Source organism: Nycticebus coucang, chromosome 21, assembly GCF_027406575.1.
Source record: "Nycticebus coucang isolate mNycCou1 chromosome 21, mNycCou1.pri, whole genome shotgun sequence".
NCBI classification, from domain to species: domain Eukaryota; kingdom Metazoa; phylum Chordata; class Mammalia; order Primates; family Lorisidae; genus Nycticebus; species Nycticebus coucang.
Genome location: NC_069800.1, coordinates 50,679,955 through 50,706,475, shown reverse-complemented (window position 1 = coordinate 50,706,475; position 26,521 = coordinate 50,679,955). Strand labels below are relative to the sequence as shown.

The 26,521-nt window shown below is 48.2% G+C and overlaps 1 protein-coding gene across 13 annotated transcripts in view; it reads right to left on the bottom strand.

Annotated features, from left to right (window-relative positions):
* The window catches only part of TOX2 (TOX high mobility group box family member 2), a 138,799-nt gene that overhangs the window by 11,445 nt on the left and 100,833 nt on the right, over window positions 1–26,521 (bottom strand). The gene's annotated exons all lie outside the window — the stretch shown is intronic.

Below are 26,521 nucleotides of genomic sequence, written 5' to 3'. Positions count from 1 at the left end.
TTGCATACTCTTATAATTATTTTTATTTCCTCTGCATCTGCGGTTATTTCCCTCTCCTAATTTCTAACACAAAATATCTGCATTTTCCTCTCGCTTATATTTCATTAGGCAAGCTAATGGGTTTTCAATTCTTATAGAATTGTTGTTTTAGAAGGGTTGTTTCTTTTCGCCTCAAAATAATCAAATCTCAAGTTCACCCCTTCTGCTTCTGTTTTCTGATTCTCTAATATTGCATTTTGTCTTTAACCATCCCTTCCTCTCTGCATTTTAAAGGTTTACAATTGTTGCTCCTCCCTCAACTTTGAGTCGCCTTCCATTTTTTAATGGACAAATGACAAATTGTATATATTGATGGTACACGATGTGATGTTTGGATGTATACGTACACTGTGGAATGATTATAGGAAGCTGATTAAAATATCCACCATTTTACATTTCACTTTTAAAATCTACTGTCTTAGCCCTTGTCACAAATATACATTATTATTAATTATAGTTACCAGGCTGTACAATCCATCTCCAGAACTTATTCCTCCTGTATACGGGAAACTTGGTATCCTTTGTCCAGAAACATCTCTCTATGCTCCACCCTCCCAAACACCCCAACCGCTTACCCCCTTCTACGCTCTGTTCCTATGAGTTTGAATGTTCAAGATTCCACACATGTGAGATCGTACAGTATTTGTCTTTCTGTACCTGGCTTTTTGAGTTACATTTTTAATTCATTTATTTCTTAATCATGTAGGATGTCTGCTTTTTTGTTTGTTTGTTTTTAAGAGATGAGGTCTTGCTGTGTTTCCCAGGCTAGACTGCAGTGGCTATTCACAGACACAATCAGACCACACGATCACTCCGAACTCCTGGGCTCCAGTGATTCTCCCACCTCAGCCTCAGCTGGGCCTAGAGGAACATGTTAGCACACCTGGCTGTCACTGTTCTTTCTTAGGTACTGATTTTCTTTTCTTTTTTTTTTTTTGTTTTTGAGACAGAGTCTCACTATGTTGCCCTTGGTAGAGTGCCCTGGTGTTACAGCTCACAGCAACCTCCAACTCTTGGGCTTAAGCGATTCTCTTGCCTCAGCCTCCCAAGTAGCTGGGATTACAGGCACCTGCCACAACGCCCAGCTATTTTTTTTTTGTTGCAGTTGTTATTGTTGATTTTAGCTGGCCCAGGCTGGGTTCAAACCCACCAGCCTCAGTGTATGTGGCCAATGCCCTACCCACTGAGCTATGGGCGCTGCCGATTTTTTTTTTTTTTTTTTGTAGAGACAGAGTCTCACTGTACCGCCCTCGGGTAGAGTGCCATGGCGTCACACGGCTCACAGCAACCTCTAACTCTTGGGCTTACGTGATTCTCTTGCCTCAGCCTCCCGAGCAGCTGGGACTACAGGCGCCCGCCACAACACCCGGCTATTTTTTTGTTGCAGTTTGGCCCGGGCTAGGTTTGAACCCGCCATCCTTGGCATATGGGGCCAGCGCCCTACTCACTGAGCCACAGGCGCCTCCCATTTTTTTTTTTTTTTATTTCTTAATTTCCTCTTTGATCCAAGAGAAGAGTTCTGAAATTTCTAAGTGGTTAATTTTCTTTCTTTTCCTCTTGCTACTAATTTCTAGTAACAAAAGCGATCAAAGAATGTAGACTGTAATATTTGCAATTTTGAGATTTTGTTGAGGTTTTCCTTGGGACCCAAATACGATGAACTTTGGTTCATAGTCCACAGCACTTACAGGCAAAAGTAGGCTGTGTCTGCAGATGAATACACCAGTGTAGTTTTTATCTATTCAGTCATCAATGATTATATTATTTATATTCCTTTCTTACTTTTCTTGTTTTTTTTTTGAAACAGAGTCTCACTATGCCGCCCTGGGTAGAGTGCTGTGGCGTCATAGCTCACAGCAACCTCCAATTCTTGGGCTTAAGCGATTCTCTTGCCTCAGCCTCCCAAGTAGCTAGGACTACAAATACCTGCCACAATGCCTGGCTATTTTTTTGTTGCAGTTGCCACGGTTTAGCTGGCTTGGGCTGGGTTCGAACCCACCAGCCTCGGTGTATGTGGCTGACGCCGTAACCACTGTGCTACGGGTGCCGAGCCAACCGTTCTTACTTTTTGACCCTTCAGCCTGACACAGACTTGCCTAGGCTGCCCACAACTTTTTGGCTTCCATCAAAACCTCCCTTTAATGCTCAAAGTTTTTATTTTGGAAATTTGATGTTCGTTTTTATTGCAAAAGGAAGATTGACAATTCAATCTTCAATATGGACTGAACTTTTTATTATCCTGAAGTGTCTTTTTTATCTCCTTTCTGTCTTCAGTTTAGTCTGATATTAATAGCGCTGTCATTGTCTACATAATTGTCTGGTGCACCTTCATCTCTGAGATGCTGTCTTTCTTACAAATTTCGTAGATTTTATCTTTTAGTGTTACCTTTGTCAAATTTTGGTGTTTTTGTTATGGTCAGGTTTAGAAAATGAACTAAGGATGCTTTGTTCTTCATGCCATGGAACAGTATAAATCACATAGAAATTCTTTCTTTTGAGAAATGACAGAGTTTAGACAAAACCATCTGAGGCTTGCTGTGTTCATAATATTTTCCATAGCTAATAGGTCTATTTTAGTTTCTATTTTCTCTTGAGTAAGTTTTTGTTAAAAAAATATATAAAATACTTACATAAAATTAAATATACATAAAATCATCCATTTTATCCAGTATAATTGAAAGGTCGTATTTTTAATATACTCTATTGTTTTTATAGTTAAATTCCTATTTAAAATTGTCATATGATGAACACGTGTTGCTTTTTAGAATTTTCCTTCTCAGTAACATATTTTAACTGTCTATCCAAAGAACAAATTCTTATATTTAAAAAAATAAATTTGACAAATTTTATGAGCATTAATCAAATTCTGCTTTCTTCTCTATTAAAGTTGATCTCAGATATCATATATTGTTTTTTTATCTAGCTTTCAAACTAAATGATTTATTTTCACATTTTCTTTTTTTAGTAATGAAACATCTTGGGTAGGTGTTCAAACAAGAGTCATTTTCCCATGCAGGGGGAAATGTCTGGAGACATTTTCAGTTCTGACCACTGGGAAAAGGAGCACTACTGACACCTAGTGGGCAGTGGCCAGGGATGCCTACCCTTGCCCCTATGATAAAGTATCCCCAAATGTCAACAGTGCCCAGGGTGAGAAACCCTGTTATATAATTATATGGCTTTTCCCCTAAAAATTTTAGGGGCATAATATATTTTAGAAAGATTCTATACAGAAGATTTGATTTTTGGTAGCCTCATCATAGAAAAATTACAGCCTTATAGTCTTATAGCCTCATCATAGAAATATTTTTTAAAAGATTCCATATAGAAGAATTGATTTTCTTTGTCACCCTGAAATTATTTGGAAGAATGTTTTCATTTAATGCAGCGGTTCTCAACCTGTGGGTCGCGACCACCAGAACTGTATTAAAGGGCTGCGGCATTAGGAAGGTTGAGAACCACTGATTTAATGGATCTTCTTGTTATTGTGAGCAGAGACTGTGATGCCTAGAAATTTTATCTTTTTGGATAAAATTTCCATTATGGCTTAGGACAGTTTCAGTTTTTATAAAATTTTCATGCACATCTGAAATAATATTTACCATATATCCTACATACAATTTCTCTATATATCTATTTAAAGAAACCCTTTTGACTACTTTATCTGTGAAATATCAAGAAAGATGGGTTAAAGTCTGCTGTTCCTATTGTGTTCCATTAGTTTGGCTATAAAATTTAAATAGGTTTCCTTCATATATGTTGACATAAAATTATTCATCCCTTAAATATCTCAGATGCTACACCTTCGTTCTAGCTTTTTCTTCTTCATAAAAAAATAAGCATCGCTGCCTTAATTAATGTTTCTGTACTAAGTCCAACTTTATCTGCTATCATTATCACTCCAGTTTTTTCACTGTTTTATTTTGTCCTGCATGATTTTATGTGTAAACAGAACAAAGGTAGATTTGTTTTGTAACCCAGTTCTTAATATAATATATTGTAATATATGTATTTTATTGTTACATTAATCATAAATAGATCTAAGAAACAGATTTTTTTTTTTTGAGACAGAGTCTCAAGCTGTTGCCTGGGTAGAGTGCCGTGGCATCACAGCTCACAGCAACCTCAAACTCTTGGGCTTAAGCGATTCTCTTGCCTCAGCCCTCCAGGTAGCTGAGACTACAGGCATCTGCCACAATGCTCAGCTATTTCTCGTTTGTAGTTATCATTGTTGTTTGGTGGGCCCGGGCGGGATTCGAACCCACCAGCTCCGTGTGTATGTGGCTGGCGCCCTAGCCACTTGAGCTACAGGCACCGAGCCTAAGAAACAGATTTTTTTTTTTTTTTTTTTTTAGAGACAGAGTTTCACTTTATGGCCCTCGGTAGAGTGCCGTGGCCTCACACAGCTCATAGCAACCTCCAACTCCTGGGCTTAAGCGATTCTCTTGCCTCAGCCTCCCGAGTAGCTGGGACTACAGGCGCCCACCACAATGCCTGTCTATTTTTTGGTTGCAGTTTGGCTGGGGCTGGGCCCGAACCCACCACCCTCGGTATATGGGGCCGGTGCCCTACCGACTGAACCACAGGCGCCGCCCCCTAAGAAACAGATTTAAAGTGAATTGTTTTAAGGGTAGAAGGTTTTAAAATTTGTTCTCTAAACATCTCTGTCTTCCCTCCCCGACCTGTACACACCCTTCCTTCCATAAACAAGAATCTGACATTATCTTCTCAAGGGCAAATTGCCCTTAGAATTTTTGCCATAGGGCTTGTTTTCTTACTCTTCCCAGATGCCTGCTTTAGAATTCTTCTATCAGATATTCCTGACTCAGTAATTTCAGATCTTGCCAACACTTGATAATGGTAGAGTTTTGAATTTTTGCAAATCTGCTTAAGTGAGAAAGCCTCTCAATTTTATTTTAATTCACGCTGTTCTGATTGCTAGTGAGGTAGAACACCTTTTCCTATGTTTACTGGCCCATTTGGATTTCTGCAAATATTGTTGTTGAGAATATAAACTAGTGAGTGGGATACTATAGAAAAAAAAATCTGACAATGCCCAGTATGTTGGAGGGGCACATGTCCTATAACCTAGCAAGACTACGCCACATGTTTACTATAAAGAACGTTTCCATGTACACAAGAAAGCACACGCACTGCAGGAAAAACTGTGAAAGACTTTGAAATGGACAAATGGGTGTCCTTTTAATGGGCTGCTGGGTATTTGTCTGGAGGCCCTCCAGCCTCAGCCAGAGTGAGCCCTTGTCTCTAAAAATAGCTGGGCGTTGTGGCAGGCACCTGTAAGTCCCAGCTACTTGGGAGGCTGAGACAAAAGGATCACTTGAACCCAAGAGTTTGAGGTTACTGTGAGCTCTGACGCCATAGCACTCTACTGAGGGCGACAAAGTGAGACTCTGTCTCAAAAAACAAACAAAAAATCCCATTAATCTAAAGTGCTTCAGGACATATAAAAATACAGTAAAAGCATAGAAACACCTACTACGGAATAGTGGTTATTCCTTGTGAGAAAAGTGAGATAGATACCAAGGGAGCTTAACTTGTATCTGTAATATTTATTTCTTCAAAAGTAGATTTAAACAATAATAAATTCTTTATTATGGGGCTTTTCAAAGCATGCATAGTTTTGAACTTGAGTGTGATGGGTTTGGGAAACATGGGATGAGGGGAAAGGCTGGCTTCCACGTGGCTTCATTGGCCACAGTAGGCACCGTGAGATGTCTGAAATCAGATGAGCCAGCTCTTCCGATCTCCGACCCGAGTCCCACACTCCCAGGTGCACTTCACACAGATGCCCCACAAGCATATCAAACTTAACACGGTGCGAGGGAAGTTCTTTATTCTCCTTAACTCTGTTCCTCCCACAGTTTTCTTTTCTTTTTTTTTTTGAGACAGTCTCACTCTGTTGCCTTCGGTAGAGTGCTATGGCATCATAGCTCACAGCAACCTCCAACTCCTGGGCTTAAGTGATTCTCTTGCCTTAGCCTCCCAAGTAGCTGGGACTACAGGCGCCTGCCATAGCACCCTGCTATTTTTAGAGACAGGGTCGTGCTCTTGCTTAGGCTGATCTTGAACTCCTGAGCTCAGGCAATTCACCTGCCTTGGCCTCCCAGAGTGCTGGGATTACAGGCAGGAGCCACTGCGCCCAGCCACTCCCCTAGTTGTTTTTTTTGAGACAGAGTTTCACTATGTCTCTCTAGGTAGAGTGCCTTGACATCACAGCTCACAGCAACCTCAAACTCTTGGGCTTAAGTGATTCTCTTGCTTCAGCCTCCCAAGTAGCTGGGACTACAGGTGCCCACCACAACGCCCGGCTATTTTTTGGTTGTAGTTGTCATTGTTGTTTGGCAGACCCAGGCTGGATTTGAACCCGCCAGCTCCAGTGTATGTGGCTGGTGCCCTAGCTGCTGAGCTACAGGCACTGAGCCAGTTTTTTGGTTTTTAAACCAAAATAGTAAAGGGCACTAAATTGCAGTCACCCAAGCCACAAACCTGGGCTTCAGCAGCCTTCATTTTTCCCTTTCCCTCACAACCCCAGCCCCCATCGAGGACACACCCACATTCGCTCTACCGCCACTATAACCCTAAACCTCGCATGCCTCATCCTCCCACACCACTGACATCTTCTAAAATATGTCAATCAGGCCATGCTACCCTGTTTAAAATTCAGAACCTCTCAGAATAAAATCCAATCCAAACAATAAACATAATAATAATAATGGCTTTTTTAAACCTTAAAGTTTAAGGTTTGCAATAAAAAAAATTACATTGTGTGATTTTTACATGTGGCAATAGATTTAACTTTGTTGCTACTTGACAGGTTCTTTTGAGCTGAACGTTTTCCACTTTCCTCAGATAAGTGCTATTTTCTACAATTATTTATTTCCTTATTGCTTCTTCCCTAAAATTCCTATTAAAGATGTAATCAATCATCAAGATATTTTCTATTTTTAATCATGATTTCAAGCTTTTTAACATCTTTGGAGTTTGGGGAGAAAAATTTGTGTTGATTATTTCTGCTCACTTGGTTATCAGGAGTGTTGTCCCCTGTTTTCACTGAAGTTTTACATCCGGTGATCACATATTTTATCTGAAAGCAATCCTTCCAATTTTTTCTCATCACTTGAATAGACTATGTAATTGAAGTTTTTGAAGAATGAGTATTTCCTCCCTGTGTTTTAGAGTAGGATCCACTGTGTGCCCCTTCTTCAGAACTACAGATTTTACACAGTAGTCCAGTGACTTTTCTTCATATTCCAAACACCTAGATTAGGGCCCATACACAGTGAAAGCAAATGCCTAATGGACCTATTGAAAAACTAAACTCCCAGCAGCAGAACTGGCTGTGATCTGGTAAATAGGTCAAATTTTCCTTGGAGGAGTCTTTCTCTTGCTGTAGTTACAAATATATGCTCATTAAACTATTGTCAGCCCTTTCCTGAAAGCCTGCTTTGTGAACATACTGCTAGGAGAGTCCCTTCCCCAGCTGCCCTTCAGCACCAATAGCCGATTGAGACAGACCCTGCTCAAAGATAATATATGACCAACAAAACACGGGTACAGCCACTTAGCATCCTGGATTTTCTAAGGAATTTAACAAACTTTGTCCTAAGGCCCCAAAGTGAAAAACGTGCCTCCAATGTGAGGCCTGCTATTTGAGGATGCTCTCACTGTAGTGGACCCTGTCAGGATCACAATGATCCCCCTTTCCACACTGCAGTAACCAAGCCCCATGTGCTGGGAGTGCTGGCGCCTGTCTCCGCCCCCAGAGAGGTGTTTGCGGCCAAATGCGAGCTGCTTCCATCAGGACGCTATGACACCCCTACACACCAATGCTCCATGTCACAGAAGGCCACCTTTTTGCTCTGTGGTGCAGCTGTGCTCCCGGGCTTGTCATGGGATTGGTGGAAGTGAGTCTCCAGCTGCGGCCACATCTTTGCCCAGCCCCTTCCCTGTATACCCCTGATTCCTGCAGCCTCTTCTCGGAAGGGCCCCCTCCCTCCATAAATAACCTTCATAAGAGGCCCCATCCCAGGCTCTGCCTCTAAGGAGCCTTGCCCTCCTTTGCTTCGGCTCTGGTCTCTGCTCTGCTAGCTGCATCTCATGAGCATCAAACCCTGCTCATGTCTCTGTCTTTACATAAAAGCCTCTCTTAGCTCCAGGTCTCTTGAAAACTTCTGTGCCAACTTCATTCCTCTCTGTGCAGCCAACTACACAGAGAACTTTCTCCCCGCATTGTCCCTGGGGCCTCTCCTCCCATCAGAGACCCACCTGATGTCAGCCCTCATTACAATCTACACCATGATAAGCATCTTCGTCACCCACACCTCATCCTCATCAGGGGAAGCAGAAAGAGGAAGAGGAGGAGAAATCTTCTATAAAGCACTTAATATGTGCCAGACACAGGGCTAAGCATGTCCACATAGGACTTAGTTAATTGCCATGACCTGTACAGGGTGGGTGACTCTAATGACTCTCAGCAGAGGATACCAAGCCTCAGGGAGGGTCAGAGATTCACCTGTCATCACTCAGCTGCTGGGGCGGAGCTGAGCTTCTACGAAGGATCATGCTTTCTCCCCAAGTTAGGAGCCTGCCCCAAGACACTCCTCAGTCCTCAAGTCCTGGGACTGTGGCCTCCCCTCTGAGTCCCCCTGCCCTCTGTCCAGGCCCCTGCTGTTGGCTGTCAGGGCACTTCTTGAGCCAGGCTTTCTTGACCCTCTTCAGCCTCCTCCTTAAAGGCTGGCATCCTCTGTCTGTCCTGCTTTGTCTCCCCTCTCACATTCCCCTGGGTGAGTGTGTGGCGCTACAAATGGGGGTGTCCCCAGGACATGACTTTAAATTCCCAGTCTTACCTAGGAAAGTGCTCTACTTAAAGCCAATTTTAGCCTTTTCTAGAAGAAAAAAGGGGAGGTACAGGACCAGTAGACAGAAGTGGTCAGACCAGGTCCATCCCTCCATGCATTCTAGAACATTCTAGCTCACAAGACCCCCATATCAATCGGAATCCACACTCCTCTGGCCCACCACACTTAGCAACCATCACCTTTTGTCCTAATAAACTTAGCGGGATGCTGTGGCCTCCCCATCTACCCTTGGCCGACCCTGGGGTTCCCTCCCGAGGGTCATGTATGTGTGGATGGTTTCCCTGCGTGCTGCCTGGGGGTGTCCTCTGAGCCACGGTGGCCTGGTTGTCCTGAGGGATCGAGGCCCCAGGAGTGACTCTTGACCAGCGAGGCACAGGAGTTTGTGGATAAAACCTCGGTTTCTCCCTTCAGTGGACAGTCTGAGCTATATCCCACACGCCTCAGAGGATCACTTCCCTTGCCCAAAGTGGTAACTACCATGAACCGACCTTTACGAGCTTTCTCTTCCTCTTCTCTCACTTCCCTTTTTCCCTCCAAGGGCTTCCCAGGTTGGCTCCCTGAGCAAACTTCTTGCACCCAAATCTTTGTGTCAGGGTCTGCTTTTAGGGGGATCCCCAATTGTGGCACGAACCCCCCTCCCTACCTCCAGCATAGCGTCCTAAATCCAGGTGCTATGCGGCCACCAGAGTGACCCCTCGGGGCTCCCCTCTCTGAGCACCTTTCAGCAGCTCCCTTGGGCTCACTGAGCAAAACCTTGTCAAGCGCCCCAGCAAGTTCCACGCAGTCTGTCTCTTCCTGCCTTCTCCAGCCCCTACCCAGAGCTCTCGAGGGACATGTGGGCTTCTCTCTAGATTGAGGACCCAGCTTCTGCATTGTCTTCCCTTGAGGATTACCTAAAATGTCATCTCCCCAGAGAGGCCCTCCCAGCTCTCACTCTCTTGCTCCATCCTCCACCCCGCCCTCTCCCTGAGCCTCTCCTAGGGCTCCCCTATTGGCACCGCACCTGCCAGCGAGCAGACACCTGCTGCCCCGGCTCCACGCAGAGGGCCTGGCGTGCAGCCAGCGCTCGGGAGGTGTCTGGGAACCACATGGAGAGAGCCTCCTGTTTCCCTCATGGAAACATATGGCCACGCTTGACAGCCACATCTGCACCCTCTCCGGGAAGGACGAGACAGCAGAACAGTAACCAGGCGGCCTTGTGAACGTAATTAGATTCGCAGGGCTTAATAGATTCTCTAGGCTGCAGGAACACAAAGGCGTTTTTCACAAATGCCCCATTTGCAATCTCTATGGAGAGCCGCAGAGAATCCCACACGGCAAGGAGGGAATAAAAAAAAAAATCTCACCGTGCTCTTCCTCTTCTCCCGGTTCACAGAGCTAACACCCTGTTCCTCCAGGGCAGTGCGAGGTGTCATCAAACACAACCTCATTCTCTGCCCAGGGAATTGGAACACTTTTTTCTTTCTTTTTTCCACAATGCAAAATGTTAATTTAATTTAATTTTTTATTGACAAATCGTAGTTGCATACGCAGATGGGGTACAAGGTCACTTTTTCATGTATGTATACAACATGGAACACTTTTTTCTGGTGGTAACAGGAGTGTCTCAATTATGTTCTCTCTGCTTTGGTTTGAGAGGTTCCAGAAACCTCTCCCTAACTTCTGCACTCAGACCCCATATGAACATTAGTGAGCCACTTACCAGCATTTCACAATCTCTTCTAAAGTCTCAGAGTGACCCTTTCCTACAGATACCAACATCCTCATTTTATAGCAGATGGTAACCATAGTAATAACAGGAATAATATTTAACGTTATATTCAGTGAGCGCTCACTATGTGGCAGGCACCAGGACCTTCACAAACAAATCTTTGAGACAAGCATGCTTATCATCCCTTATTTTATAACAGACAGTAAAACTCAGAGAGGTTAAGTGACTTTCCCAAAGTCACACAGCCAGGAAGGAGGTGAGCCAGAGTTCTTCCTGTCGAGTCTGAGATCTTTCCATGGCACCCACACAGATCTTAATGGCTCTTCACCCATGGGTGAAGGGTAATAATGACTCTGCCATCGTGGGGCAGCTGTAAGGACCAAGAGAAAAGATAGCTCTGTACAGAGCCAGGCACGTAGTAGGTGTTCAACACGAGAACCTTTCCTCCCCCTCATCCTCTCATGAACTTGCTCAAGGAGCGAAGTGGGCTAAGAAGAGGTTAGAAACAATAGAAGGCTCTGAAATATGAGAAGAGAGGGAAGCTGGGAGGGAGACACCAACGAGAATAAAAATGACAGCACAAAGCCTTGCACAGGGTGGTGCTTCAAATATTTAGTGTATTTGTCAGATTAGGAGTTGGCAAACTTCTGCAAAGGGGCAGACAGTACATGTTTCAGCCTTTGTGGACCAGATGGCCTCTGGAGTAACTAGTCAACTCTGCCCTTGCAGAGAGAAAGCAGCCATAGATGATAATGCAAATGAATGGCCACGGCTGTGTTTCAATAAAACTTTATTCACAAGAAAAGGCAGAAGGCCTTGTCCCATGGCCTTTGACTGCCAATCCTCCTGTTTGTTGAATGTTGTTAAATAGATAGAAATAATGGAAGAAGCCCTATCCTTTATTTGGTAGGCTGCCTGGCACTGACCTGACCACATTTAACCTGAACCCAGTTGTGGGAGGAACGGTATGCTTGTCATCAGCACTTTACAGATCAGGGAGCAGAGGCTCAGGGTGAGGAGTCATGTGCCCATGGTCATTTGGTTACAGAGGTAGAGCTGGGATTCACATCCAGGTCTGTGGTTCCCTGGCCTGTGTCATTAGCCCTACACCATCACGCCACCCTCCTGCCTGGCAAGGTCTTAGCAAACACCTGTGTGTGTTCTCAGCTAAGCCCTGCCCTGGCCACCAGGGCTCTTGCTCTGACATCTCACCACAGCCTTTCTCTAAAATCAGCATAGCCATAGGCCCTCCCTGAAGGGAATACTGGGACCACGATACCCAGTCCCCAGATGCTGGGTGTGCTGGCTGTGGACTGGCTTACATCTGCACCCCCCTCTGAATTTCCTTGGCTGACAGAGCTGCCTCAACCACGGTCAACCAAAGAGGTGGTCTGTATCCACTGAAGTGGAGTTCAAAGGCCCCAACTCCTGACTCAATATACAGTACCTCAGTTGCAGAGCTCACTGAGGGGTTGACTGAGGTCTCTGCAGCCATATGTTTTGGCTCATATTCTAAGTCTGCCCAGCTTGTTTCCTTCACTCCTCATGGGTGATGTTCCTGAGAGTACTGCCCCCCAAACCTGCTGCACACACTCCCTGCCCAGAGTCTGTCTTTAGGGATCCCTGCTACCCTGCCCCTGGCAGAATCAAGCCTCTGCACCTCCCAGGCATTAGGCAGGACCCAGCATCCTCCTGATGTGGTAGCTGCCTCCCTCCACCCCCTCAGCAGGGCTTGCAGAGCATGTCAAGTATACATGCTGGGTTCAGAGAGCACAGTCCTCCCTCCCAGAGGCCTTGCATGGTGGGGGTGGAGGGGTGGACACCTGTGCAGATAATTCCCCAGTCTGGACCAGAAGATGGCTGCCAAGAAGTGGAGTCTGAACTGAGTTGTGCAGCTAGTCAGGGGTTAGCTGGTGACCAGAGAGATGATGTGCAGGGAGAGGGGACAGCCCATGCAAAGCCTTAGAGCTGCAATGGACCTGGCTGTAGCCAGGATGGCTGCACTGAGGTTTCAGATATCAGCAGGGATGGACATAAGAGGCTGTGGTCAGCCAGGCTGGGAGCTTTCTCAACCCAGTGGGGAGTCATTAAAGGGATTTCTGCAGGGGAGAGATGTATTCAAGATGGCCCCAGGGGGCTCGCCGTTCAGTAAGTAGGGTGCCAGCCACATACACCAAGGCTGGCAAGTTTGAGCCCAGCCTGGGCCCGCTAAACAATGAAAACTGCAACCAAAAAATAGCTGGGCTTTATGGCAGGCACGTGCAGTCCCAACTACTTGGGAGGCTGAGGCAAGAGAATCGCTTAAGTCCAAGAGTTTGAGGTTGCTGTGAGCTGTGACACCATAGCACTCTACTGAGAGTGATAGCTTGAGACTCTGTCTTAAAAAAATAAAAAGATGGCCCCATGGAAAGACCATCTGGCCTCACATGGATGATGCTTCTGAGACCACAGGTCACAGGAGCTGTCTGGGAAGGGGACTGTGGTGTGGTCAGTGGCCAAGTCCACTGGCGGTGGGTCTGAGAGGCACTGAGGAAGATTGACAGGTGATTGAGTGGAATGTGGGGGATGAGAAGTAACCTAGGGTCAAGTAAGATGCTGAAGATGAAATGGTGGCAAGGAGCAGGCATTGCGGTTCTCTGAGGTGGAGACATAGGAGGAGGAGGAGGAGAGTGAGGGTGATGAGCACAGGCTGAGATGTGCTAAGCTTAGGGAGCCCATGGAGTGTCTATGGAAGTCAACACCAAAGCTCCTGCATACCAGTCCTGGAAGAAGAAGAAAAGGTCACAGCTCTGGGGGCTAGCCTAGAAGTCTAGACCCTGTGGAGAAGCTTGGACTGGTGACAGAGACCTGAAAGTTGACCACTGCCCTCTGACTGAGCTTCCATCCCACCTTGAGCCTCTTTCTCATGTCCTCTGTGGGACAGTGCCTTGAGCTGCCCTCATCACATCTACTTCTGTGGCCATTTTCCTTCTCTAGTCAGCCTAGGTCCCCAAGCCTGCTCCAGGTACTCATTCATTCATTTATACAACCATGCATGAGCACTGCTATGTCTGATACCCTGGGCTAGATGCAGGAGACACAGAGCAGACTGGAAACACCCCACCCAGAGCACACAGTCTGGATGGATGCAGGGCTGCACCAACAATTTTAAGCTGTGAGAGTCGGTTCAATTTTTCTGAGCTGACTCTCAGGGGAAGTTTGCAGAAGACGAGGAGGACATGGAACAAGAACAGAATGTGCAAAGGCACTGGGGCATGGAGTGGCATGATGAGCCTGGCGGAGCAGGCGTGTTGGGCAGGGTGGGAATGAGGATAAAGGGATATCCAGAGCCTGGGGCTTGGTGGAGGGGCCATGCACGCAGGTGCTATGAGGAGGGTAACACACTGACAGCCGACAGGAGTCCCACAGTCTGCAGCAAATCTGCCTCTGCAGTGAATACAGGCACATCTCGGCACTCTGAGAAGGCGGAAGACTCTGTGGCTTAGTTTCCTACTCTATTGCAACAAACTACCTGACCTTAGTGATTTGAAATAAAACAAATTAATTCTTTTACAATTCTGGAGATGAGAAGTCCAAAATCAGTTTCACTAGAGGAGTTGGCAGGTTCCCTCTGGAGGCTCCTGTGGAAAATCTGTTACTGTAATTTTTTTTTTCCAGGGTGAACGCTGTCCTCATTCCTTGGCTTGTGGCCCCACATCACTCTCTCTCTGCTTCCAGGGTCTCATCAGCTGCTCTGTGTGGTGGACTGTCCCGACCTCCCTGTTCCAAGGACTGCTATAATTGTATCACTGGGCTCACACAAATAATCCAGAATAATTGGGTCATCTTAAGATCTTCACCTGAATCGCATCTGCAAAGTCTATAAATAAGGTTCCAGGGATTAGAACGTGGACATAGAGTATGTAGGGGGGTGGGGTATTATTCAGTTTACCACATCCAGAATCTACTATGTGGGAAGTCACAACCGAAGCTCCCCCCTGCCAGCTTTCCCAGGGGCACGTTGCTCTCTGAGATGTCCTCAGGCTCAAAGAGTCAAATAATTAAAAAGTATCTCCTTTTAGGAAAAATAAAAATCCAGTATGAAAGAGAAGAGAAGAAAGCCAATGAGAAGCCTTCCCCTATGCCTTCCCCGCACCCCAAAGCCTCATCAGTAAGTATTTCTAATAAACTCTCATGCTTGGCGGGAGATCCTTCGCATGCTGACAAATTCCTCCTGAAATTTAGATGTCTTGTTCAGAGTAATAGCTGTAGCGCACAGGTGCCCAGCTGCTATTGTAAAATCAGTAAGCATTTAATTGAAACAAACGACTATAATAATGGTACATTATCCCTGCAGGCCGAGCGCCATCGCAGTTTTAATTATTGAGTTAAGAGTCAGACTAATTTATCCTTTAAAGCAACAGCCCCATTCCTGGTGATACTGATCATCCTGTTATGAATACGAAGGTACTGGCAGGGAAGGATATAAATGAAAAGCAATTTGTCCCCTTTGAGGTTAGTTTTGCATTTGAAGAAAGGTTTGCAAACACAGCTTGCTGAGCCCCTGGGTCGGGGATTGCCCAGCTGGGGGTGTGAGTGTTCTGTTCTGGTTGGGGCAGGGACTGTAATCCCTTCATCTCTGGGATGTAGGCTCTGGGGTCTCTGCTTAGAGCCTGCACTAGCTCCCTGGTTCCTTCCAGGTAAGAGCCAACATTCTCACTAAGCAACAGTCCCTCCAGCCCTCTCCTCTATGGCTCTGCCCACACCCCTCTCCAACACGCTTAGCTTCTGGCTCTTCCTTCCACACCCCAGGAGCCCCCCACAGCAGGACTTTCTTCTAGTTCAGTGCATTTTGCCCCAGAGGACCCGTGGCACTATTTGGAGATAATTTGGGGTTGTTACAACTGGGAGGATGCTCCTGGCTTCTAGTGGGCAGAGGCCGGGGAAGCTGCTTAAGTAACTCACAATGGCAGGACAGCCCCCACAACTAAGAATGCGTCTGGCCCAATGTCAGTAGTACTGGGTCTGGAAAACCCTAGTAATTGAGCTATTGCCTCTGCAGGGAATGTTCTCCCCCCACCCGGCCTCTTCTCTGGTGCAAGACTTTGTTCAAATCTCACCTTCCCCAAGAGGCCTTCCCTGATCCTCCTACCTAACACTGCAAGCTGCTCCCCAGCCCCACATGGGGCCAGCATTCCCAACCCCTTCATATTCTTTCTCTTCCTTCCAAAGCACTTAACACCTGCTAACTTACTGTACGATTGATTTATTAGTTTACTGTTTAGTATCTTGCTGTCACTGCTAGATGTCAGTTCCGCGTGGGCAAAGACCTTTGCTTTGTTTACTACTGTAAACTTTCAGCACCGAGAACAGCGCCTGACACTTAGCAGCAGTCAAGGAATGTTTGTTGAATGAATTGTACGCCTAGCCTCTCCCTCCTATGTCCACTTGGCCTCCAGATTGGGCACATGTCACCTCCCTGGGATCACCCCAAATCCACCCCTTCCTGCCAAGATTCAGAGCCCGTTTCATTTTCTTCGACAAGGAAGAGTCACTTGAAGGGCTGCGCAGGCATCTCTCCAGCATGTGCTTTGGGTAATTCCCACGTGCCACAAAATATATTTTCTGCCACACGAAAAACTGTGGCCTATGAATTGTCATAGCCCCAGGGCCTACAGGGTACCATCCAGTTAGCTACAGGCCCCAGGACACAAACAGGCAGTCACAAGCCATTTAGGAAGGGCCACCAAGTCCTGTGGCTTGATGAACGACATGACCGTGTCGATACAGCTCTCACCCAGTCAACAAATGCAGCGTGTCCTTGTGGCACGAAGCACCCTGTCCCAGTTGACAGGGAAAGGTGGCACCATGTGGAAGCCCAGTTTGGGCAGTAGTGATTCTTCTGTGTGGTACTATTTTGTGTTACTGAGGCGCAGCCGCTGAACACAGAGGCATGGATGCCAAGGAATTGGCGCCATTCCTGGGGCCCATGCGCCCCCTCCCTCATCTCTCCGCATCTGGTCCCTTGATCTGCTGCAAAAACGCCGACTGCAGGCTTCTCCCAGTCTCCATGCTTTTTGCCCTTGTCACCATAATACAGCTGTGAAAAGGTATCCTTCCCCTCCTTCCACCAAGCCACCTTCCCAGCTCTTCCTGAGGGGCTTTCAGTAAGAATTTAACAGTTCTTAGCTGTGCAGGCACATGCATTAGGGTTGTTACTATTTTCTGTTAGTGATCTGGTTTCAAAGTTGTGTATGGACTTTTTATTTACTTACTTACTTATTTATTTATTTATTTATTTTATTAAGTCATGAATACATTTATGCCATTATGGGATTCAACGTGTTGATTATTTGTACAAATTGGAATGTTTACATCTTACTTGGTTTGCCCAGCTCTATTTTTCCTGTTAACACTGCTATTTTTTAGGATTTTGCAGGTTTTCCCGGATTGCATCTGTCACATTCCAGCAGACACGTCTGTATTTATTAAGTGGGTGCTATGTGCCAGGCCGGGTGCTGTGCATGGGAGAGTCACATTAAATGACACAGGTGGCCACTGTCCCATGGAGCTAATTCTACACCTGAATGAATTCAGTTACAATGGGGGCGAGAGCCAAGAAAAGCCACAGGCCACCTGGGGCTGTAAGATGAAGGCTTTGGGGCAGACTAGACATTGGGAAAGGACCCTGTCTGCCTGGAATGAAGGATGCTGGGAGAGGTAAGAGGGCAGAGGAAGGAGGGGCTTGGAGTACAGGCAGGAGCCAGGCTGGGGGGCTTAGACTGCCAGAGGAAGACACTGGAATTTATCCCGAGTGTCACTGGGAACCCAGAAGAGTTTTAGGCCAAGCAGTGACCTGTATTTTAGAAAGGGCAGCTTATCTGCTAAGAACAGGTGGAAAATTCCAGGTGAAAAGTGATGTATCCCCGTCTCAGACTTAGATGGAAAGCAAAAGATGGAGTGAGAAATGTCAGATTGGCATCTGGTCTTGTCAGGTGGTCAAGGGTGACACCAGATCACTGATGGGATTCACAGCTCTTCTCGACGGGGAAGATACATGTCCAGCCAGGTGGGGAGAAGTGGTCAGCTGTGGACGGGCTGAACTCAGAGATCGTATGCAAGCAGGAGTCTTTAGGTGGGGACAGGTCGAGAGGACAGAGCAGTGCAAAGGGCCTGGGCTCTCCTGTGGTACCCAGCCATGAAGATGGAGAATCAGGCACAGAAAGAGAGACATGGGAGGGACTGTGAGTGGTGGATTGACCTGTGGAGGACACTAGTCATGTGTCCCATGGAGGGAGCAGACAGGGGAGAGAGTTCCAGGCAGGAAGGACTGGCCGGCTGGTTTAATAGTGTGCAAATCGAATATGATAAAGACAGCAGGTGACCGTGGGTTTGACAACGTGGATGCCACCAGAGAAGTTCTGGAGCCGTGGGGAGGCAGAAGCCAAGGTGAATGGGGACTGAGGAAACACAGATATGCAGGGCCAAGGACCTCCTCCCAGAGCTCTGCTGGAACACAAGGAAGAGAGGGGACAGCAGGCAAGTGTCACAGGACAACTTCCTATTTAGATGCTAAGCAGAAAATACAGTTGTGGAGTTTCCCCTCACAGTATTGCCCTTTCCCTAGCTGCAGAACTGTGGGCTGTAACTTGGCTGTGCCACTCATAGGCCAGGTGCTCATCTTTGGGCTCAAGTGATCCTTTAACAACCCTGTGAGGTAGATGCTGCTGATTCCACTTTACAGAGCAAATGGCGTCTCAGAGAGGCAAGGTCAGGGCTCCCTGTCTATGGCCTGTACACAGCAGGGCCAGCATCTGAACCCAGGTCTGCTGACCCCAAAGTCTGGGCTCTTTCACTATCGAGGGCAGAGGGACACTGTGTGGGCAGGGTGGCCTCGCCTCACCCTCTTGCCTACAGTCACAGGGTGCCTGAAAGTTTCTTGTTATCACCACACAGGGATTATCTGCCTTATTTTGACGAGTCTTTGTGACTAATCTTTCTGTGTCTCCATGAAGAATGGGACGGGACTGGAGGACAAAAACAATGACAAAGCACCCAGAAGTGCTACGACCTGGAGGGGAGACTGGACCTCCAGCGTTGGCACACTGGCCACTGAGTGTCAGGGGGCTGCTAGGACCCCATGGTTCCTGGGGGAGCCGAGGACTTGGTCCTGTAGGCAGCATGGGAGTGGAAGGCGTGCCACAGCTTTCTGGAGGCTGGAGGGCTCTGAGGCACATGGGGCAGAGTCAATGGGCAGGAGAGAGCTCAGGAGGTGTCACTAGCTGCTCTTGGTTAGTTGCCAAGGAGGGGTTAGGTGGGGAAGATGACCAAAAATGGACCCTCCATCTTCCTTACTTTGATCTTCAGTTTCTACTCCAAAGGGGGGCCTGATACCCCGCCCACGGCACTGGGGTGGAAGGATGGAAGGATTCTGGAAGACACATCAGCATATCTATCTGTCAGGGAGTTTTTACTCCCCATCCCCGTGACAGGAGGGAGCATTTTAGTTCTTTATCTCTTTGTCTGTCTAGCCCGCTGGAATGTAAGCTTCATGAATTAGGGATTGTCATTGGCTTTGTTCGCTGCTCAGGGCTTGGAAGACACAGTAAGGGCTAAAAGTTCATAGGCTGAGTGAATGAGTGTGTGAGTGAATCCTGAAGAGAGGAGGCTGAGACACTGCCTGTGTCTTACACCTCTAAGCACTGGAGCCAGGGTTTGGGACAAGATAAGGAGGTTGTTACCTTTCCAGCAAGGAGCTCCCCAAAGATGATACCCCTTTCCTGTCACTGGCCCATCCCTCACCCCATGGGCTGCTGCTAGGCCCTCAGCACCTCCTTCTGGGAATGGGACAGCCAACACCTGTTGGCTCCTTCTACCTGTGACTCACTTTTCCCTGCCCCCAATATACTTTTCAGGATTCAGCTCAGAGGCCTCTGTCTCCAGGAGGCCCTCCTGGTTCTCCCAGACCTACATCAGAATCCCCAGTGATTCCCTCGCATGACACGTATTATTTTTCCCTTGCATGACACGTATTATTTTTTCCATTGAACTTGCCACATTGTAATTATACCTTCGCCAGGTTCCTGGTGTATGGTATATGCTCTGTCCACGAAGGGGGTGACCGTGGCTGGTGCTTTGCTCTAGGCCACTTCCCCAGTGCCCAGCCCCAGGGCTGGCACCAGACAGGCACTCAGAGGAACAAGTGAGCCAGGTGGGCCTGCAAGCTCTGGGCACCAGAGTGGCAGCCTCCTGGAGCCCCTTCCCATCCTCCAAGCCTTTAAGAAATGCCAGGCCCTTACTACCTCCTTACCTCTCCACCTTCTGCTCTGCTCTGATGGCCTTGGACTGAACATTCCTGCCTCCTTGGCTTTGTTTGTGCTATCCCCTCTGCTGGTGACACCTCGCCCATCCCCAGGCCTAAAGGGACTAGCTGATTTCAGCTTGAGACCTATCTGGACTTGGCCAGCCTCTTTATCTCTCTGGGATTCCTCAAGCAGGGGTTTCTAAATGGAGCAGAGATGGAGTCCAGTCTGCATTCAGACAGCTCCCGCTGGCTGTTCCTAGGGTGGGATGACCTGGGGTGGGAGAGACAAAAGCACAGAGACCAGTTCAGAGGCTTCTGCAACTGCCCACGCCCTAATGGAGGAGGCCTGAGCTGCAACGGGGCAGGGGAGGAGGGAGGCTTCAGGAGGTGGGTCTGTAGAGCCTGGGGCAGGCTGGGCTGTGGGATTCCTAGCATGTGGCGGGGACCCCCATATGGCAGGGAAACATAAGGAGAGGGGAGGGTGTCACATGCCCTGCCCCTTCAAGCTGAACATTCTACATTCTGAATTGGCACGTGTGCTAATTAAAACCATCTTTCCAAAGAATTTATTATAGGCTATTCCGAGCTAATTATAAATTCTCTGTAGCTGATCCTGAGCAGTTTGCTAATGCAGTGTTGAAATCTCTTTGGCCACCCTCGTTTAAATTATTCATCAGGCCCTGCAACAGTTGTGAACTGTAATTTAAACTGTCAGCTCATGAATATTCAATTAACACAACAAACACTGCCATGTTTTACTGCCTTCCCACTCAATATTTTGTATCCTCACCCATGTTTACATGTTTTTATGAACTCTCAAGAAAAGCGCTGCCTATTGAAGTGTCTGGTTGCGCTGGGATTGAAACCCTCGGGAGGAGGGCGAGGCGGTGGTGGAGGGGAGGCTCCTCGTCCTTTCTCAGGAGAGCTGTGGGTGGTCAGGCTGGAGAGCACTGGATGGGGCTCAGCAGCCTCACCTGGAAGAAGAGGGAGGGAGCCCAGAGAAGGTCAGAACTGGCCCTGGGGCCACACAGTGGATCCAAAGCACAGACAGGGCTCAGAGTTCTGGGGTGGTTCTCACTGCCTAATTTGCCACAAAGTCATTGGCAAAGGGGGTCTTCGGAGATGGGGCCTCTGCGACAACATCAGAAAGGCAGATGACACTAGGCAATCACTATTCCCCAGTCTCTCGTGGGTAATAGCCAAATACTGCTGGTTAGGCACAGCTGTTGGAGGCAACAGATGTCTTAGAATATGGACTGGCTTAAAAATCAGTTCCCACCTTCCGAGGCCAAGAATATGTGTCCGGTCTCCCCCGCTGTGCTTTAGAGGCTCCCAGCCTGTAAACAGACTTGTGGGCTCCACAAAAGGCTTTTTCTTTATCCCCATATTCCCCCTATAAGGCAGGCCCTGTGGTGATTTCCTTTATACAGACCAGAAAACTAAGGCTGAGAGGATAAAGAAGTTTGCCCAGGGTCCAGCTGGGGTTTGAGCTGGGGTCTTCTGGCCCCCCAGGGTCCCTCTGGCCTTCATTGCATCAGATTAGTCCTCCCCCGAGAATATAGGTTCTATCCTGGGGTGGGGTAGGGCTGTAACTCTTCTCAAGGATCTCAAAATATGAAGATAGGGGCAAAAAGAACACTATCCACTGATGGGATTAGGTAAAAAAAAGTTTTTTAATCTATGAAATTCATTGCTGCCATGGGTGGGAGAATGCTGATGTCTCTGGCACGGTGAGTGGGGGTGTGCGTGGTGTGCCCCTTTACTGGGCGGTGTGCAGGAAGTAAGAGAAGTGACAATGGGCAGACAGACGTGGTCTGAACGCTGGTCTCCAAAACTGACCGCACTCTCAGTTGCCTTATCTACGCAATGGGGTAGTAATAGGGGCAACCTCATGAGGTTTGGCGAGGACTCAGTAATGCACACAGAGGCACCCGGCGCAGTGCCTGACAAAGGACAAGAAGGCCCCTCAACGCTACAGCTGTCATGACCATCACCATCCACCATCATCAAAAGCACCCGACACGCTTCAAACGTGCATGTCCTCCAGTCCGCTACTCATTCAAATTTTATTTTAAAACACTCTGGAGTGCCTACTATGTATCAGGCACTGATTTGGGTTCTGGGGAAACAGCACTGAACAAAGCAGGCCAAGTCCCTGCCGTGGGGGCGCCTGCTTTCCAATGAGGGAGGTGGAAGCTACACCATTCCTATAAGTAAATGTGTATATATTAGTTAGCGATAAGTGCCTTAGAGGAAAATAAAGTGGTATTTTATTTTGGTATAATATTTTAAGATGAGTAGAAAGTGTTGGCTGGAGGATGGGGTGCAATTTTAGAAATGGTGGCCGGGAAAGACTTCATAGAGAAAGTGACATTTGAGTCACCTTCTAAGACACGACAGAGATGTAGAAATATGCTTTGCAGATATCTGGAGGAAGAGTATTTGAGGCAGAGGGAACAGAAATGCAAAGAGGCTGTGTGTGAGGCCAGGAGTGCACCCCGCACATTTAAGAATCAGTGTGGTGGGCAGGGTTGGAGCTGAGCAAGCAGTTGGGGGGAGGGGTTGCAGGTTGTGCAGGGTCTGGTGGATGTGATGAGGATGCTGGCTTTTCCTCCGAGGGAGGTGTGAAGCCACTGGAAGATCCTGAAACCAGGTCCTCGCCTAGACCTCTCTTGCTGAGAGAAACAGAAATCTGAGATGACCTCAAGTTTTGTGGTCCAGACAGCTGGAAGGATGAGCTGAACGGGAGGCGGCCGGAGGGAGGCGCAGGGCAGGGGAAGTGTCAGGACCTAGATTTGCAGAAGGTAAGTTTGAAATGCCTGCTGGACATCCACAGAGGCCGCTGAGGCTGGAGATAACAATTTGCAAGTTCTCAGCACACAGAGGGTATTTAAAACTACAAAACTAGAGGGCTCTTGGGGTGCCTGAGTGTAGATAAGAAAGAGAAGTCCAAGGATGGAGGCTTGGGGGCCCTTCAGGGCTTGGAGGTGAACCCAGAAGACTGAGAAAGGAGGGGGCCAAGAAAACCAGGAGGGTGTGTGTCCTGGCGGCCAAGGGGAGACAGTGCTGAGTAAGGACGAGAAAGTCACCAGTGTGTCAAAGGCTGATGACACAGCGAGTAAGATGAGGGCTGAGAACTGGTCACAGGATTTAGCCATGTGGAGGCTGTTAAAAACCAGGGCAGGGCGGTTCCAGTTGAGGGCTTGGATGGAAAGCCGCGAGAGGCTGGGAGGACAGAATTTGGAGAGATTTGAAGTCGTAAAGGAGAGAAGTATGCACACAGGAAAAGATAAATCCTCAGAAGTGTTTATTTTAAGATGGGTTTTGTAGCATAGTGCAGGGTTTCTTGGCCTTGGCATTACCAATATTGTGGGTCAGATTCTCTCGGCTGGGGAAGCTGAGCAGTGCTTTGTAGGATGGTGAGCAGCATGCTTGGCCCTAGGAAACTAGCTCCAGTTGTGACAACCAAAACTGTCTCCAGTCATTGCTAAATATCGCCTGGGCTGGGAGGATTAGCCCAGTCAAGAGCCACTGGTAAAGCAGAACCACATGGGGCCCTGCCTATGTCCCAACCTCTCAGCTGCTGGGAGAGCTGATTGGTAAAGGCTCAGAGCTCCCCTTTCCTGGCCAATAGGAACCATGATCCCCAGATCACTCAACCCCCTACTCTATGGCCAATGACAAATGGACAGGGGGTCACAAAAGGCCACCCCTTTGCCCTAAGATGAGAACAACAGGGTGGTAAAATCCATGCTCCAGAGCTCCCGGTGGGGCAGGCTGAGGTTCAACTGCAGCTAATGGAAATTTCTTAACCTGCCCTAACAGACTTCTCTTTCTCCCCCTCCTTACACCCACCCTCAAAAAGTCATTTTCTCAACTCCTGAGGAGCTCATACCAAGAGAGGTTATAATAGACAAAAATCATGGTATTTTCATCGGTGGATCCATAGAGAACCTTGTTTTATGTGTTTCTATTCAAAGACATCTTATTTCATGTATATTGTTACCTCATTAACATTGAACTCACAGCACCACATGCATTTTCTCTCTAAGGCACATCACTGCCTCTGTGCCCCAAGGAGCGCAAGACAGAGCTTCAGTGCTACCTGTGGGGGCCATTTAAAAACAGTGAAATCAGCAAGAAAAAGTACAAGAACGTGAAAAAAGTGGGACTAAGTAGACCAAGGAAAGGACACTTGTTTATAGCACAAGGGTTGGAACAAGAGGGCAGTGTCCCTTGTTCAGATGTGCGTATTAGGCGGCTCACATTTTCTGCCACTGTGGGCATATTCATGAATGACTGTGGGAGCATGGCGAGTGTTGATTCGGGGGGGGACAAATTTTAGGGAGTAGACAATATTAGCAATTTGCCAATAAAGAAATTCACCAACAATGGAATGGACTGTCCACAGATTCACAGGCAGTGGCCCGGGAACCTGGAGGGAAAAGACTGTGGGCTCGGGGACAGGCTGCTCTGGGGCAGCGGCTCACGGATGGAGATGTGGGGTGGGCACGGGGCATGGTTCTGCCCACCAGGAGGCATCCCCCACCGAAGAGGCACTGAACGACCAAGCTGACAAAATGGGCTGTCGGCATTGGCCAGGCTTCACTGGCCAATGAATGGGGCCACAGGCTTCACAGGCCCCATCTCCTCCTGCTTGTCGGTCCCAGCAGGACTGGCATGGGCGCACGATGAAGGTGCCAAGGTGGCAAAGATGGAGGCATATATGCTCCCAAAAACTTGAACTCCCACCTACCAAGGCTAAGTTAGCTGCCGCTGCTTGTCACTGTCCACCCTGGCAGGAACAGACACCAGTTCTGAGCCTGCAAGTGGCACCATTCTTTGAGGAAACCAACGGCCACTCAGTGCCAAGTGGCTGCTCCCAGACCCCTTTGGACTTCTTAGGTCCAGGGACCAGAAGGTGAGGGGTCACTGTCATGGCCAGGGGCATTGGTCCCGACAAGCAGGAGGAGATGGGGCTGCCGTTACTCAGTGGAGCAGGGAGGAATCCACACATGACCCAGGGGACCATCTGGGGCACTTCCTGGCGGTCCCTTCCCCTGTGAACTGTGAGTGGATGCGTGCAGCAACCTGGACCCGAGAACCCCGTGACTGCCCAGGATTCAGGCCTCTCAGGGGCGGGTAGGACCAGGACACCCCGGTGATGGTTGATGGAGGGAGACAGAGCCGAGAAAGGAGGGGAAAGGAGGAGCTTCGGCTGCGGCCACAGACAGAAGGCAGTAAGGGGGGCTGCCATGTGCTGTGTTAAGTTGGTGCTCAGAAATAGGCCCTTCTCTGGGCCGCACGAAGAGGCAGAGTCGTGGGGCACAGAGTGGGCTGTGGCGGTCACAGAAATGCGCTGCTCGGACTTCCCAGGGAGCTCTGGTGCTGACAGTGCCAGTACTGCTGCTGTTCCACGAGCAGGTGCCACTAAGGCCACATGCCTGCAGCCACTCTAGCCAGCAGCTGGGCACACTGGGGCCACTAAGGTGGGTCCCATTCCAGGGAGAACTGCGGCTCCTCCCATGGGCGAGTTTGGTTTCAGCACTCCCTGGTGGCCTGGACAAACCTTTCTCACAAGTATGCTACAGTCCAAGACTCCTCCTATGCAATCCTCCCTCCCTCCCTTCCTTCCCTCCCCTCCTTTCATCCTTAGGTATTAGACCTGCACTATGATCTGACACTTGCCACCTCCAGCCTCTGTTCTTCCTCCTTAACAGACTCTAACTAATGTATATGTAGACCCTCTTGTTGGGAGAAAATTATACTTGTTTGCTGGAGATACACTGATGACATGTGTGGGGTGGAGGGTGGACCTCGAGGATGCTCCATTCATACCAAAGGGTCACTAACTAACTTCTAAGGAAGGCAGATCCTGCTGATGGAAGAACCTTTGCTTAATGAGCGCAGGAGTGAGTCTGGAGGGAGGTGCTAGGAACGAGGGGCTCCCGAGGCAAGGCAGGACGGACACTGCACATGCCATCGGGCAGGGGTAGGAGAGGGATTATCACAGCGACAGTGTGGCCTGGAAGGGGACACGGAAATGTGCACACTGCTTTTTAGGCACCCCTGTACAACCACCAGGGCATCAACTGTGCTCACAGCACCTGGGCAGGGGGACTTCTTGGGGGAGCAGAAAGGATACAGATTTCTCCACGTGGGTTGGTGGGAAAGGCAGAGACAGCTTACACTCACACTGCTTAGAGACAAATAACAGCATTGTTGCAGCTGAGTATTTTATAAGCATTACAGCATTGAATTTTTAAAACCAACCCCACAAACTAAAGATTATGAATATATCCGCTTTCCACATAAGGAATCTAAAGTGCACAGGGAGTGGGGGACTCACTCAACACAGTCTGTAGCTGGGGGAGCTCACTGAAATCCAGGCTGTCCAAGTTCAAAGCCAGTAATACTAATCCCAGCAATGTGATGAACTCCTTCAGCAGCACTGTGAGAGCAGAGACTCAGTGTGAACATCCAGGTTAAGGGGCTTCGGCAGAGGCCAAGCCCCTGTTCCTAAAGGATGGTTTTGTCTCCAGTGTCACTGCCTGGCCACTGCTGGCTTGCACTGTGGACACCCGCTTGGGCGGCAGGCCTCCTACCACG